A 9,654-nucleotide genomic window follows, 5' to 3' on the forward strand; every position below is an offset into this window, starting at 1 on the left:
TGTTGTAGAAGCTGTACCTATATAATGTGGCAATTCCTCAGCAGACTCTATCTGACAAAACATTGGCAAGGTACACATGCCTCCTTATATATTCTAAGTACCTAATGAATTATTAGGTCATCATCTTTGAGAAAATGATCATGAAATTATACAAAATTACAGCATTACTGTTATCAATTCAGAAATGTACTAATGTTGATGCTATGATCTTATTCCCCAGGGTCATATGATACTCTAGTGCTCAAAGTTCAGTACTTCTCAGAGGAAGAAATCTAGCAATTCCCTGCTTGCTGGATGCATGTTTCTAGAGATTTGTTTCCTTTAAGACTACCAATTAGTTATGTTTTGGAATCCTGGGACATTGGTACATTAAAACTGATTTTGTTTTATATTAAACAAAATAAATATTTGAGACTTTATTCTCGCTGTACAGTGGGGTCCAGGTAATATAGAAGGATTGATGGGTATGTGAAAAAGAGACCCCCAGATTTTTATTGTAGCTCACAGAAAAGTGAAATAATAGGAAATAAAAATTTTGTCTTGAATACCTGGAGAAAGCTGAATCTTTTGAAGGCTACGAACTCAGTAAGTTACTAGCCAGAATGCTTGTGAGGAAGCAAGCATACATCATGTTTCTTCTGTTTACCTTGTAGCACTGCAGCAATCCAGTCTTGGAATTTTTGCCACATACCAAACACCTTCTCTGATATCCTTAAAACAGCAAGCCTTCATACCCCCTTAAACAACTGCTGTTTAATTAATTTTTTTCTCTTTTAGAAACTTTGGTGCGTGTGTGTGTGTGTGCATGTTGCATACATAAAACCCAATACGAGCAGCGCTCTTGCGTTCTTTGCTATTTTACATCGTCACTGTCACATTGTCTAAAAACTTACTTTTCAGGTACATGTAATCTTTGGAAACTTCATATTCTACATGCTGCTTGGAAGCTAAGAAATTTGAGTGATTCAGTTAAGTGGTCTTCTGTGACACTGATGTACCACGAACCTGAGTTCTTGATTTTCAGGCCAGCCCACGATCAGATGCATGGGATTTACAGGTTTTCTCTACCAACATCCTGCCCATGTGAACTGCTGAGTATTATGGATTTGTTCATGAAGGATGATGTTTTATTTCAAAGTTTTTACAGGCTTTTTAATGTTTACCTTCAGATAAGTCTTTTGTTTACCCCTTCTGTCACTGAATTTTAAGAAAACTTTAGGGAAAACAGATTTTTCTCCCTTACCAATTCTCTGAAAGGAGGTCTGATGATACCTTTTTTACAGAGAGATAATCACAATGTAAATGTTTTCTTCATAATGGGTTTTATGTTCCTTTGGTTTGTAAGTATAAAATAAGGGTTTTCTGAGCTAGGAACATAGTAGAAAATAAGTGGATAATTTTCATGACAAATTCTTAATAGGAGGAGAGAGATTTTTCTTCATGCCAGTGGAGTAGCACCTACCCTTTGGAACCTTTTCATACAGTGAATGGAACCTGGGTTTTCCAGGTCATTAGTTTCTTCACAATGTAATCTCTGATGTGACTGGGGAACCCATATTAAAAAAAAATTGCTTAGTTTGGGAAATGGGAAGGAGAGAGAGTCTGGTAAGACATGATATTGTGCTTTTAATATGAGTTGCTACATCATCTTATAAATCCACACATCAACATTTCTGTACTGGGTAAAGCACCTCTGCTAGTGAAATCATACCTAGAATTTGCAACCCTCTTTTTGATTTTGCCTAATACCAGTCTAAGTCGTGCATAAACATCATGGTCGTACTCTGATTCTTGGTTGTTATTATACTTCAGTGTCATTCCTATTTTGGTGGCATGGGAGCAGTTTGTCAAGGGGTTTAAAAGGTTGTTTGGTTTTCTTATTGTATGGAATTAAAATTGCATTTAAAACTCACTTAAATTCTACTTCTCTAAGGTGCCCCTGGCATTGTAATTGTAGTCTCCAGACTTTTGTCAAGGTTCTGCCCATCTACCTCCAAGCTTACCTGGAGCAAGACTGAAGCAAAAAAAGTTATTTATAAATATGAAACATATACAGGTTGCGTTTGACTTCATAGTAATCTGTTCATTTCTAAAAACCATGAAATGTGGCACTGCAATGATACAAATAAGAGGATACTATAAAATTCCCAAGTCTTTAAAAAAGAGTTACTTGTTTGCTTGCTTACATCACTGGTTGCATTCACTGTGTACAAGATTATTTAGGAATCCAAGTACATGAGGCAGAGGTCTTTCAGCATTACTACTGAACCCCTTCCACTGATGTTTGCTGGTCTTTAGCCCTTTTGGTACCATGCACAGACAGTGCTGGTGATATTTGCTATTCAGTGGAATCTCTCTATTTTTTTATGCTTGTTTCGTTTGACTCAGCTGTCAGCAGAATCCTATTGCCACTGCAATTCAAACCAGTTTGGAATAATGCAAAGGCATGTCAGTTGTTTGCACAAAAATGTTTTTGCCATTGCTCAGAATTAATGTCACACTCAGGCTGCCTCCTTGGGAGGTGCTGTTGAGGGAAGGAGCCATCTCCACTGCACTATACTGTATATGTTTTATAGCTGCTGGCAGTACATGTACTCGTTTTACTTTCAGTTTTGCATGATTTTTCCACTTTATCCAGACTCAAGGTTTTGTTTAGTATATTTAATATGCTACATTTTCTTCAAGAAGTATAACAGACATCATCCCATCCCTCTTAACTTTCTTAAAGACATACTTTGGTTGCACCATTTTAGTAGAAGCAGCTAGATTGATGTTTCCTGAAGACTTTTTTTGCTCTTCTATTAGCTCTACCACCTCCTTGTATCTGATCTTGATCAACCATGGTTATATGAACCTTCTTCACACCTTTCTACTTCACATATTTTGATTTCTCTACCCAGTGGTTATTACTTGACCAGGATTCCAAGGGTCAAGTCTATATTTGGTTTTTCATAATAACAAGTGAAATTGTATTTCTGGCATATATGCATTTTTGTTTTTATTTTTTAGAAATGCATTTTTGTGTAGTCCCTCGTTAGTATAGTCAAGGATTCAAAGAGGAAACACTATAATCTGCTGTGCCTGATAAGTGTTTAGGAGGCTTACAAGGCATAGAAATGTCTTTAATAATAAGGTTTACACCTCATACCATGACAAGTATCTTGACCAGATGAAGGATGTATTTTCATAGCATTCCCTATTCATTTTTGGCTGCAGCTTAATTTGCAAGAGACACAATGTAGATGCAGTCTTTATACAGGACCATACAGATAATTTGCTACTCTTTCAGCCTTGGAATCCTTTTTATTAACTTAATGTTCCTCTCTGGCAGGTTGGGGGGGTTTTTGTATAATCCAGCTCCACCATTCTCAGGTAATTAGTCCACTGCAAGCAGAGCCATGGGGATGTTGCAGCTCGGCTGTGAGAAGCCACTGAATGTAGAGATCGCTGTCCAGTTTGGCTGTCCATAGAAGATTCATCTCTTAAAGAAGCCAAGTGTATTTGCTGACACCTTTCCGAGCAGTAGCAGACTGGAAGAATGGAAAGAGACCAAAAACCTCTGATGATGAGTTTATAATTTTAAGTCTCTGGTCAGTTTGTAACATCTATAAAATTTTGTTTTCACTTGAGAATAAATTGATATACACAGTAAGTTCAGACTTGTGGAATTAGACAGTTTCATTCTTGCTTACATGGTGTGTTAGGTTTTCTTAAAATGGTGGTTTTTTATGAATAAGATTCAGTTATTCAGCAAAGAGAGAAAAAGCTTGTTAGGCTGGCTTGACCATTTTTTAACCTCTACATCAGCAGAGATTATACAGGGGCTAGAGAATCTTTAAGTAATAGATAAAGGGTTGATAGATTTGTTCCCTTAACCATTCCTTTTGTTTATAAACAATAGAAAAAAAATTTGTTAATATTAGAAAGTTATAGTTGCAATGTATCTCCCTGCTCAAAATGTATTTCTTTAGGGCTGGTGATGTGCTATGATTGCTTTTTATTCCACTGATTCATATTAGCTTGTTTGTATGTTTCTGAGTGTATTGCTCATTCCTTTTGTCCAATGTTTAGACTATAAGATTTATGATCCAAGAGTTGCATTTTTTTGTGTTTCCATCTCTTTGTCCCGTTGGGATTCTTCATTCAGTAGGATCCCTAGAAAGTACAGTAATATGAATAATAATGGTAGCCATAAAATGGCCTAAACATTTATATCTATAATGCTAAGTTCAATATGATTTTGTAGTGCTTGCTTTTATTTATGTAGCCTTATTATTTTGTTCAGTTATATATATTGCTTAGTTGCCATTATGTGCGTATGAAAACAAATACTTAAATCTCAAGGAATCCAAGTATCAGAAGTCAGATTCAGGAAGTTATCTTGGATATGTCCTTCATGCTGATGACCTTTGTAATCAATATTTACATCTTTGGTTCTGAAACAGCACAGTGATTTAAGAAATTATGTTGTGTACTTTTTGTGCTCTCACTCCTCTTGGAAGTTAATAACTGACCATGTGTAAGCTAAATCTACTTAAGTGTCAATTGAAATAGGTTAATTTCCATGCTGATTCATCTGGTATATACCAGTCAATGATAATTTTTGCAGTAAGCAAGAATGTATATCCTTCATTTCTGTGCTTTTAAAACTGAGTAGAATAAGTGAAGGAGCCATTGGAATAACAGGCTTTTCTCACCTTTTGGTGAAATGTCTAGAGTTTGCTCGTGCCCTTTTTCATTCTTGCACACATAGACAGTTATGTATCTTATACGAAGGACTAAAATCTGTTGAAGCATCTGAAGAAGCCTTGAGAAGACCAGGGTGCAACCAAGGTAATGTTTGGCTTGATACAAAGGTGTGCCAGTCTTGTAATTAACAGAAGGTCCTGTTGTTCTTCTCTTCCTGGGCTGCCCCTTCAGGATTGATATAACAGACAGATATTATTTTGTTGTGACTTCATGCTGGATGGACACTGGCTCTGGAACATTCTCCTCCTTTCTGATAAGATGCATTGTGTTGATGCAGGTTTTCTACTGCACTGCCTCTAGTAGTAAAACAGTCTGGGTTTCCTCAGTGCACTGGTGATGCTGCTTCCTCTTAATAGTTTCTCTTGACGGGTTTCCTTTTGGTAAAGCCACACACAATGGTTGGAAAAGAAGAATCTTTACTAATAAGAGTTGGATATTTTATTTCTGAAGTGGCTGTGATTGGCTTTGCTGGCATACAAATCCACAAGGTAGGTTTTAACTTTGCTCCTGTAGCAAGTAGCTTACTGCTGTTAGCTGTTGCCAAAAATTTGGTGTTGAAAGTAAGCTTTAAGTCTCTGAAAATACTTCTGTCTCTTTTTACTGTCTGAAAAAGAGTGGTGACCCCTCCTGACAGCAGATGTATGGAGTCCACATGAACTAGTTAGGGCTAATTCCATGTGATACAATTTTTTCTCTCAACATGGTCACTCTTGCCCAAGTCTCTTTTATCCAGCTTGAATTAATTTTAGAATTTAGAAACAAGGAAATAGTGTTGTCTGACTGAAAGGGAGTTGTAAATAAGTTTTCTTAGTATGCTGCTGGTACAAGGCACAACACTGTCCAATACTCTCTTCATTTATGCAATAGCTTCTCCAGCGAGTTTTCTATTGCTATTGCAAATTTCTTTTGTTTCCAACTGATTGCTTCCCTGTTTCTGCTTATACATAGTGGTCTTCTACTCTGTGCCTTTATATCTCAAAAAACCCCTGCATATGTACAAAAACTGAAAACAGAAAACTAAATGCAAAGATATTATAAACACATCTGATTTTTTTCATCAAATCTTATATTCCGTATATCACATTTTTAAATTTTAGGTTCTGAGAAGGAAAAAAAAATTTTTTTTGTTCAGCCTTCTTAATCCCCAAACAACAGACAAAAAAGTTTCTAGGAGGAGTAAACCTTTTCTAGAAACAGTAAATCATTTAGCCCTAGCACAAACAATGGAAAATAGAAAGCTTATTGAATTCCCGAGAATAGAACTGCATGAAAGAGTACTGAGAGTGCCAGAGTGGAAACACACAGGATTATAATTTGGTTTTCCCCTGTTGGTTTCACAGCTCATCTGAGTTGCAGTTTATCTGTGAGGAATCAGCATTAATTTGCATCTGTGGAACTGGACAGACTCTTTAGTGTGCTGGTTGCTGTCAGAACAGCTCTGTGAAATTTAGTATCAAGACTTTTTAATCTTACTACAAGATTACCTTGATGCTCTCTTAGAGTATTTAGTGTTTTTGTACCTTGAGGTTTTTGGATCACCACTTGTGAGTGGTATATAACATGAATGATAAAACTTTAAGTATATCCATCTGGAAAATGTAGGAACAGCTGTTTGTGCATAAGGCAATACATTGATCTGTCATGTTAATTAATCATTTTCAAGTCATAGGAAGTACAGCGTGCTATCAGTGTTTACTGCACAGCAGTATGGCTGGCAAATGATTTGTGAAATCACTGTCCATTTTAACTGGGATATTTTCAATAAAGGACAGTATCTATGACCAACAGTTTTAGGTCGAAGTTTGCCACTTGCTTATGCCACTTGGCATGCACTCAATGACTGAGTAATCAAGAATGTGAACTACATTTTACTATTGGAGACAGATTCAAAGAGTAGTTGAGTCTTGCAAATCACTTAAGAACATGTTATTGGACAAAAATGCTTATATTGATTTCAGTGAAAACTCTTCAGATCTGGAGTTTTGATATTCTGTCTGGGGAGGATTCAGTTTTCCAAGTGTGTGTCAGAACAATGCACTGTACCCATGTATTCTTACTATTACTACTTGTCTGAGGAATTTTATGTTGCTGATGTAATGCTTTCTCAGAATTCCTCACGTAGGTCAAGCTTCTACTTGTGTATGACAATACAGTAATATATACATAAGCAGACAAGGATGTTCCAAATTCCATAAATTATTTTTCCTTCTGTATACATTATTATTAGTGCTCTGGAATGGATGCCTGAGAGCATAATCATATTATCATATCAATACTAAAGCTAAGTATCTCTAGCATGCTTGCAATTAGAGAAAATGTTTTTCCAGGAATCACAATTGAAAATTGCTTAGATGAGTGATCCTTATTTTCAGCAGTAGTACCATTTAGTGATGCATCTGTTTGCAAGGGAAGGCAACAAGCCTTTTATCAGAGGCTGTTGGAATACGTGTTTCCCTGAGGATGCATTTGTGATTCCAGGGAGGTGTGCTGATGGAAACATTTCTTAAAATTCTACTGCTACTGGATGTGTCAGAAATTTAGCTGAAGCATTTTATTGTGGCAAGTTCTTCATAGACACGAAAAATAGTCCACAGGGTAGTTGAAATTATCTGAGAGCTTTGTGGGGGAAACAGTGATTTTCTGACTGATGACAAAGTATTTGTTTCATGCTGTAATATTTTTCAACAGCATATAGGAAGATTGCTCTTGTATGCATTTCTGATCTATACAGGCTACATTCAAGTAAAGGTTAATCTGAATAGCAGGAAAAATATTTACAAAAAAAATTAGGTATGGAAATAAAGGTGTTTGTTTAACTGCATCTTCTGATGATAATGAGTGTAATTTTCTTCATAGTTTTCTTTGTAAGTTTTGGACCACTCCAAGGATTTACTTTGTGCCAGCAGTTAGAGTCTTCTGTCCCTTAAAAGGCAGTATCCTTGTGTTACACTCTATTAAAGTTTCTAAAGTTTTTTCTTTGCAGCGTTCTTCATGCATGTGTTGCCTTTCTTTGTCTTTTTGTGATATGAATGTATTTTTTAAGACTGCAGTAGCTAGAAGAGACTTTTGAAAGTTTTGGTTTCAGAAGGCCCTAGACACATGCAAATAGTCTGTGCTTCATGATTATAAAATTTTCATTGAATCCTAACCAAAGCTGCTAAAAAATACTGATAAATATATACAGCTCAGGTGCCATAATGACTGTAGTCTTGACTTGGTTTTGAATTAAGCTGTTCAGATTTTGTCTCTTTGTCTCTTTGGAGAGTCTTATAAGTCTTACAGTTTGCACCAGAAAATTTCAGACTAGATATGAATGGAGTGCAGTGCTGTGAATGATCAAGGACAGTACTGCTCAGTGTAATCCAAGCATGTCCAAAAATTTTCACCAGTATTACTCATGGGCCAGGACAAGAAAATAACATAGACTTCTCTGGAGACCTTTCCCAAAATATTTTTAACAATTATTCTGGAACTGATGGAAGTAATTCCTTCCATCAGTTCTGAAAAAGGACTGATTCCTTACCTCACTCATTGATTGAAATAAAATGTCAACTGAATAAGAATAAGCAGGTCAAGAAAGAGAAAAGTTAATTGCCTCTAACAGATTTATGTTTGTAGTGTGCTGTTCCCTAATGTATTCCAGTTTCCCCAGCTTTCCACTTGCTTTGTATTTCTTTATACCTCATGAACTCCATAACGAAAAAGAAATAAGCAGAGAGTGTTTCCTTTATGTTGTTCTGAAGTGTACTTAGGAATTGAAGAGCCTCAGTTTTCTCAATCTAGGTGCAGGAACGCCTGCCCAGCCCCAGTGGAGTGCACACTGTAGCAAGACATCAGGAAAAAACAAGATACTTTATGGGTATGTATTTTTTAATTATTAGGGTTTTAATATTGAGATAGTTGTGCATCTGCTCTTCTCTTGAGAGTTATATATTTATTCTGCTCTTCAGTATGGGGCGTCATGGATGTTTTAGTTATCAGCCACTTCATTCTTGTACTGTAATAGCTCTTTCTGAGGGTTTAGGGCAAGAAAACCAGATCAGTTCTCTGTCAGTTCTTTCGCTTGCAGCCTAATTAAAAGATGAAATAATTAGCAATGCATTTTCCCCACACCGTTTTTCCAAATTCATAGTGACAGTTTTCTGGTTTAGCCATCACTGACTAAAGATTATTTATCCATGTGCTAGAATGTGTGTATATATAATTTTGTCTATGTTATTTTTATACTTTGTATTTTCAGAAAATATTCTTAGGGCAGGCTGAGTCTTTTTATGAGAAAATTTTGGTAACTGATGTTAGGATTTTTTCCCTTATTGTCCAGGTATTTAGAAACAATGTTGACTACTCTAAATGTGCAGATAGCAGTGTGAATAATTAATGTTTTTACCATTTAGCCCCAATTCTTTTGGTTCCAAGATCCCTGTAGTTTTATATTTTGATCTTACCAGAACTGGAGCCTGCTTAATTATTTTCTTGAAACCAGTGTAAGATTTCCTTGTTCATTAAATTATATATAATGCTAGCATGAGGCCCTAAGGAGACCTGAACTGCAGGTCTCAAAATTTTGAACTAGATACGAGGTTTAGCTCAGGATAATTGCAGTGATTCTAGCACTACTGCAAAGCCTTATGTCCATTAGCACCAGCCACCCACTGTCCATAGCTATTATTGCAGTGTGCTAATATAGCTGAGAAAAGTTACAAAAGCCCTTCTCTGGCTCAGCAGAATTAAACGATGCAGATTAGTGAAACCCAAACAGTTACCCCTTGGAGAATTTAATTGTTTCAGGTCAAAATTAGTTTAATCTTCACCCAAGTTTAGGGGACAGGTACTAAATTCAACTCAGCTAGCAGTTTGCTTTGTTGTACAATAAAACCCTCACATCCAGCACTGTTCCATGTATTC

Source organism: Passer montanus, unplaced genomic scaffold (genome assembly GCF_014805655.1).
Source record: "Passer montanus isolate IOZ18808 unplaced genomic scaffold, ASM1480565v1 scaffold18, whole genome shotgun sequence".
Taxonomy (NCBI): domain Eukaryota; kingdom Metazoa; phylum Chordata; class Aves; order Passeriformes; family Passeridae; genus Passer; species Passer montanus.